The 7,886-nt window shown below is 39.0% G+C and overlaps 1 pseudogene; it reads right to left on the bottom strand.

The window, feature by feature from the left end:
• Positions 1–947: 947 nt before the first annotated feature.
• LOC102737177 (putative protein BRICK1 pseudogene) lies at positions 948–6,165 on the bottom strand (annotated as a pseudogene).
• Between the last annotated feature and the right edge of the window lie 1,721 nt (positions 6,166–7,886).

The raw sequence follows: 7,886 nt of genomic DNA, 5'->3' as shown, positions 1-7,886 counted from the left end.
AAACAAGATTACATATTTAAATCAAGCAAGACTCAATATATAACCAGTCACATAAAATTCTATTTAAGATCACACTATATCATATGCTACTGCACAAAATTCTCTTTCTCAATTTAGAATTTCTATTTTTAAAAAACTGAGGCTAGGTGGCTCAGTTCGTTGAGTGTCCACTCTTGGTTTCTGCTCATGGTCTCAGGGTCGTGAGAGCAAGCCCCATGGAGGGCTCCTAGCTAAGGCGGAGTCTGCTGGAGATTCTTCCTCTCCCTCTGCTGGTCCCCCAGCTTGCACGCTCTCTCTTTCTCTCAATAAATAAATCTTAAAAATTTAAATAAATAAAAATTTTAAAAATTTTAAAAAAACAGCCAAAGGATGAACACCTACCTTCATTAAGGTCATGAAATTCAGAATGTTTAGAGGGCTATTTTGAAAGGAAAAATTTTTTAAAGATTTATTTATTTATCTTAGCAGCAGAGAGAGTGTGTGTGCACATGAGTGGGAGGTGCAGAGGGAGAGGGAGAGAGACTCTCAAACAGACTCCTCTCTGAGCTCGGAGCCCAACATGGGGCTCAATCTAATGACACTAAGATCATGACCTCAGTGGAAACCAAGAGTCAGATGCTCAACCAACTGAGCCACCCAGGTGCCCAGAAAGGAAATATTTAATAAAGACTTAAAGTCATTAACTTTTTAGAGTAGGTCCGAGTATGTCTGCTTTGCTTCCTTCTTCTAACTTCACATTTATAGAAAATATGGTTATCAGGGCGCCTGGGTGGCTCAGATGGTTAAGCGTCTGCCTTCGGCTCAGGTCATGATCTCAGGGTCCTGGGATCGAGTCCTGCATCGGGCTCCCTGCTCCTTGGGAGCCTGCTTCTCCCTCTGCCTTTCTCTCTCGCTCTGTCTCTCATGAATAAAAAAAAAAAAAATCTTAAAAAAAAAAAAAAAGAAAATATGGCTATCAGAAATCAATTTGTTTATGTTTAAAAAGAGAAACTCCTTTTGCTTATTTACCCTATCATTTCACCAATAACTGGATTTCTTTTGTTTTTCTGTTTGATCTGTACTTTCTTCTTATTTTCTTACATAAACTGTTTTTTCTTCTTTTTTTTTAATTTAAATTTTAGGTAGTTAACATACACTGCAACATTGGTTGTTTCTGGAGTAGAATTCAGGGACTCATCACTTCCATACAACACCCAGCGCTCATCACAAGTACCCTCCTTAACACCCATCACCCACCTAACCCATCCCCTACCCACCTTCTTCCACCAACCCTCAGTTTGTTCTCTATCATTTGGAGTCTCCTATGACTTGTTTCCCTCTCTCCTTTTTTTCCTTTCCCCCTTCCCATATGTTCATCTGTTTCCTTTCTCAAATTCCACATATGAGTGAGATCATATGGTATTTGTCCTTCTCTGATTGACTTATTTCACTTAGCATAATACACTCTAGCTCCATCCATGTCATTGCAGATGGCAAGATTTCACTTTTTTGATGTTTGAGTAATATTCAATTGTGTATATATACTATATTTTCTTTTTTCTTTTTTTTTTAGTTGAGTTTATTAGGGAAATATGAGAGGCAAAGACACCCCAAGTGACAAAAAGAAAATTCTGAAAATGTCGCTTCAAGTCAAGTGGGGGCCTTGACCTCCCCAAAAGGACAAGAAACTGGTGGGTTAGGAACAACATTTTCTGGTGGCCACCTTGCCAGGGCATAAGTGTCTCAGCCAGGACTGCCTCCCACCCCCCACCAAAGGTGGAAAGGAGACAAAGACTGTTTATAGAATCAATGCAGAGGCAATGGGAGCTGTAAGGAAAGTCAGAGAGAGAGAGAGAAAGAGAGGTGGGGAGGACCTTGACAAAGAGTCCCAGGTGTTTGGCTCGGAGAGCCTCAAATACACTGACAAACAGTTCTACAAAATGTTACTTAAAATATAAAATGCCTAATGTTGGTTCCAAGAGCTCCCCTGGACGTCTTCCCACATGCCACATCACACACCGATGTACATGGCAGACCCAAAGGCCATACTTTTGAAAAAAGAAAAACAAGAATAAGCCCTGTTGCTCCTTAAGAAGAGAGGAAGGAGCTGAGGCTGCTGGGGCCTTTCCCACGTTGGCCTCTATTCCATAAAGCAACTTCCCAGCAGCAGCATGGTGTAGTTCCAGGTGAGGGTCTCACCTTTTGTCACCCGTGTTTCAATGTACTCTATTCTCCGTTCGAGGTGTCAATTTCTCATTTGGCGTTGCAAGTCTTGAACGACAAGACATATCAAACGAGTTGAGAAAGTCCACGATTTTCTTGATGCTGCTAGTGATGACTTCAGTGTATTCCCGGTTCGCCCAGTCCTGGTGAATCTCCCGCTGCACTGGATCCTCTTGACCCGCCATGGCTGCCACCTGACAAGGAGCCACTGCGCAGGCCTATATATACTATATCTTCTTTAACCATTCATCAGTCGATGTACATTTGGGCTCTCTCCATAGTTTGGCTATTATTGATAATGCTGCTATAAACATCAGGGTGTATGTACCCCTTAGAATGTGTATTTTTGTATCCTTTGGGTAAATACCTACTAGTGCAATTTTTGGATCATAGGGTAGTTCTATTTTGAGGAACCTCCATATTGTTCTACAGAGTGGCTGCCCCAGTTTGCATTCCCACCAACAATGCAAGAGGGTTCCCCTTTCTCTGCATCCTTGCCAATATATGTTGTTTCCTGTGTTGTTAATTTTAGCCATTTTGACAGGTATGAGATGGTATCTCATTGTAATTTTGATTTTTATTTCCTTGATGATGAGCATCTTTTCATATGTCTGTTAGTCATATGGATGTCTTTTTTGGAAAAGTGTCCATTCATGTCTCCTGCCCATTTCTTAACTGGATTATTTGTTTTTTGGGTGTTGAGTTTGAGAAGTTCTTTGTAGATTTTGGATACTAACCCTTTATCAGAAATGTCATTTGCAAATATCTTCCCCTGGATTTCTTTTGGATCCTGATGTTATTCAAAACACAACTGGTTTTGGAATGCAAAGGTCAAGACAATTGGCCTAGAATTTATTAGTCTTGAATGATTTATCATTTATTGTTTCAGTGTCACTGAATACCAATTTCAATGCTTCTTACACTTGCCTTCCTCTACTATAGTGATTAGAAAACTAAAATACTCTGAGGCATGTAATAAAATTCTAGACAATGAGACACAGCAAGAAGTTCCTCATGCAAACTTCCCTTTTTTGTAGGGAGCAGGAGTAAGCCCAACAAAAATGAGGTCTTTTATTCTTCTTCCTGCCTGGAAAGTAAATGTAATGCCTGCAAATGAAGCAGCCATATTGGGTCTGAAGCAATAAGAAAGAGGAATGAGAGCACCATGCTAAGTATAGCACAGTGGAAATACAGAAGCCACTATACCTGCCCTTGGGCTGGCTACCTCCAAACTTCTTGTTACATAACAAAAATAATGACCTAAACCAGTAAAGAAGTCATTTATTTTTAGTTTTCCACTATATTATTTAGTAGCAGTAAGCATGTCTATGTGCTAAGAGAAACAAACTTCTTCTAATGTTAAATTATGTCCAGAATTTATCAAGTTTCTACATAGGGACTCGGAATGTTTTCTTTGCATGTCTCCCTGCATTAGACTGTGTTAAGAGAGGTCAGGGACTGAATCATTTTCACCAACTCCTAGTATAATAATACATGAAAGGAAGGAAGAAGAGGTTGGAGGGAGGAAAGGAAATTGAGCTAGGAATAAAATGAAAGGAAACACACAGCTATAAACTGGGTCTTTGAAAGCTGTATTACTTTGGAGACAAGTTGACATGGCTTGGATAAGTCAAACTGCTACTAGGTGGTAAGTGCCCACTGCCTGTACTATTTGGTGTTGTAGTCTGATGATGTCCCAATATAGCTAATACAGGTCCAACTGGTAGGGAAGACAGGCGTGGCTCTGACTTACACAACTGAGCAGGTTCTGGGTAGGCATTGTGTTGATGACAGGTTCCAAGGGACTAGATTGGTATACTGCATCTACAAAATTAATAGTACTTTTAGCAATCTGCAACAACACAATGCAGTGTTTAATTGATTCTACCATGCTATTTGTTGTTTCTTTGAGAGTTTCAATAATCTTTCTCTGTTCATCTTTGCAGTTTTGAAATTTGTCATCAAAAAGCTTTAAATGTTCTATCAAGATATGTAGATAAGCATGAGCTCCTGTAAGTTTCTTAGCAAAGTCTTGGACACTAGGAACAAATCCTGAATCCACACCCCCAGAGGGCAGTGGAAAGGAGGCAGAAAGAGAGTGACATTCGTGCCCACAGCCTAGCCCGGACAGGAAAGGCAGCAGGGACCCCAAGGATACAGGGGTGGGGGCCTACCCCTTTTCCAGACCCTTGGGGTCTACTCACTCTGCAAGTGGCCAGCAAGAAAGCCATTCGCCAAGGCTCCAACACCCCCTCAGCCACCTTGTCCTTCCAGGGGAGGGAGCTAGGTGCCCCGTCCAAGCACCCCTTTTTTTCTCCCATATGCCTAATACCCCACACTGCAGTAAAATTGGTACAGCCAGGTTCACCTGGTCTCCAGGGACCGTAATCTAATTAGATATAAGATAACGGCTATCCTAGAAGGATGAATGGTTAACATATCCTTTCAGATAACCCTTTCTAAAACTCCAAGAGAGGCATTGCTAAGAAATGTCATTTGTGCAGGTGTCCTGTGTTGCAGACAAAACAAAAATCTATGTTGTAAATACTAGGAAAAGTCAATGTTTTGATATGAAAATTCAAGTCTGATGTAGTCTTATCTAGTTGAAAAACCACCCACTTATGCAGTGATAAACTGCAGAAGTTCTTTTTTTTTTAAGTAACAGAGTTTAGCAAGGTTGTGTAATTTTTTATTTTATTTACTTGAGAGAGAGAGAGAGAGAACAGTTGAGAGAGAGCACAAGCAGTGGGACGGGCAGAGGGAGAGGGAGAAGCTCAATCCCAGGACCTTGGGATCATGACTGAGCCAGAGGCAGATGCTTAACCGACTGAGCCACCCAAGTGCCCCAAACTGCACAAGTTCTTATAGGAAAAGCCAGAGTCCCCCCCTTAGAAAGCAGTTTTGTGTCTGTTCAAATAAAGTTAATTTAATTTAATATCATATTTCCAGAATGTTGATTTATTTTAATAGTCTAATTTCATAATGAGGCTAATAACACTTTGATTTTCTATCTTTGCTTTGTTTCTCATAACTAAACAAATATCTGCTTAAGGAGTAAGAGGTGACCCTTTATGTTTAAGTTTATTTATTTACGTAATCTCTACACCCAATGTGGGGCTTGATCTCATGACCCTAAGATCAACAGTTGTATGTTCCTCAGACTGAGCTAGCCAGGCACCCCAAGGTGACTTCTATACATACAGAATACTACTGTTATCAGCTATGGTACAGTCATTTCATAATCTGAATTGACCTTAAACTATAAGATAATTAAAGCACTGGATTTAAAAATAATCTTGGGACACCTGGGTGGGCAGTCAGTTAAGCATCCCAATCTTGGTTTCAGCTCAGGTCGTGATCTCATGGTCATGAGATTGAGCCCCATGTTGGGCTCCACGCCGAGCCTAGTTAAAAATAAAAAATTAGGGGCACCTGGTTGGCTCACTCAGTTAAGCGTCTGCCTTCTGCTCAGGTCATGATCCTGGGGTCCTGGGATGGAGCCCCGCCGTCGTTGGGCTCCCTGCTTGGCAGGAGTCTGCTTCTCCTTCTCCCTCTGCCCCTCTCCCTGTTTGTGCTCACTCTCATTCTCAAATAAATAAGTAAAATCTTTAAAAAAATTTTAAATTAAAAAAATTAATTAATTTAAGAAATTTTTTAAAAATATGCTACCTTTCAGGGAACCTGTTTGGCTCAGTCAGTGGAACATGCGACTCTTGATCTAGGGTTTCTGAGTTCCAGCCCCACATGGGTATAGAGATTACTTAAAAATAAAATCTTTGAGAAAAAAAAAGCTACCTCTCAAATCTGAAAACCCATTCTAATTATGCCAAAAAATGTATAAATGGGATAAACTGTTATTTTATAGCCCATATGTTATAGGCTTACATAGAGGACTCTATTATTCTAAACTAAGTAATAAGTTGAACCATAGGAAATTGTCTCTTTAACCCACACAAATGATAATTTCCTATGGTTCAATCTATGAAGTACAGAAATTCAGAAAGAAAAATGTTTTTTCTAAGCAAATTCTTCCTTATGTTCTTAACCAGATAAGCCATTAATCACTTTTTTGCTTCATTTTTTAAAAAAATAAACACTAGAATCTGAATAAGGCAAATGTGAACTGGAATTACAGCCAACTGAGATTTTATAGAAAACAATTAATACATCAAAAATTTTAAGCATCCACTTAAATAGCCTTATGATATCTTATTAACACTGAACATTAAAATCTTTGGGCATTTTAGTCAAATTAGTAATTGAATAAGGATCTTAAGTACTATAAATTAGGTATATTATTAACAAGCTACACAAATTTGAGCTCTCTGGCTCTTTTTTGGCCTAAAATTGTCCACACTGGCACATTTTCTTTTGCTGTGATTAATTCTGCCACAAGATAGTAATTCTAGAAATCATCTGAACCAGCAAAAGTGTAGAGTTACTCAGATTCCACAGTTGATAAAAGAACTAACTTTTTAGGGAAATGAGGACTGCTCTTTACCAATATGTTCAAGGGAGTTTTTCATGGGAACCAAATGGACAGTGTATACTCTTCTGGGAAAAGGAACTTGTATTCAAAGGTCAGTGAGCCTCAAAGTCTATATTTCACTTAAAAAGAATAAAAAGTTGTGGCTTGGGCAGTACGAGTGCCAAAAATCATATGTTCACATGCACTTAAGATAGTTTTACTTCCAAATTATGTCAAATATTTGGTAGTCTAATTGATCCCCCAAACTTATAAGGCCAAAAAAATATATAAAATTAAAAATAAAAAAAGAGGAAGTATTTCCCCACAAAAAACTTACATATATAAATATATCAGAAACCAAGCCGGAAAAGCAGATTAAGGAGAAAGAGAACAGCATCTAAAATGAGATACGGCCTTGATGTCATTTTAATAATTAAAATACTGAATTTGTCATTGGAAACAAAAGAATTAATACAAGTTCTTATACAGGACCTCTATGGAGAAAGTTCCAGGGACAAACATTTACTACTCTCCCCCCTTTTTTAAATTTCCTTTTATTATAGCAGGTCCTCAAGGCATTTGAGCATGTGCTCTGTGACCCATGCTTGCTTTGCTTACTTTGTGATCCCAGTATTCTTCCTAATCCACATGGCTGAGTTGCCACTTCATTCTGACATCTGATATTCTTGAAAAGGTAGGCAATGGAATTTTAGATTGCTGGATAAGCTGAAAAGATGTATCACTACCTTTAACTATTCCCAAATGCATATGCAGAGCACACACTCCAATGAGCTAACACTGCATAATCTAATGAGATTATTTGGCCTGTATGAAAATACCATTTTGGAATGATGATGATAGAGAATAAAAAACACTAATAAATACACAGATATGAAAAAATTTAACAAACTACTCTCTCCACCTTTGACTGCATATACCGATTTACATTTTGTACTTGCAAATTTTTCCAAAGAAGAAAGTTGAAGGAAGGGGATGGTTAAAAAGAAAAATCAGGGCGCCTGGGTGGCCCAGTCAGTTAAGCGTCTGCCTTTGACTCAGGTCATGACCCCAGGGCCCTGGGATCAAGTGCCGCATTGGTCTCCCTGCTCAGCAGGGAGTCTGCTTTCTCTCTCCCTCTGCAGCTCTTCATCGCTCGTGCTCCCTCTCAAAAATAAATAAAATCTTAAAAAAAAAAAGAAAAAAGAAAAATCAAAGA

This window comes from Leptonychotes weddellii, chromosome 7, assembly GCF_054177405.1.
Source record: "Leptonychotes weddellii isolate Sample4059 chromosome 7, ASM5417740v2, whole genome shotgun sequence".
Taxonomy (NCBI): domain Eukaryota; kingdom Metazoa; phylum Chordata; class Mammalia; order Carnivora; family Phocidae; genus Leptonychotes; species Leptonychotes weddellii.
This window is presented reverse-complemented; position numbering and strand designations above follow the sequence as displayed.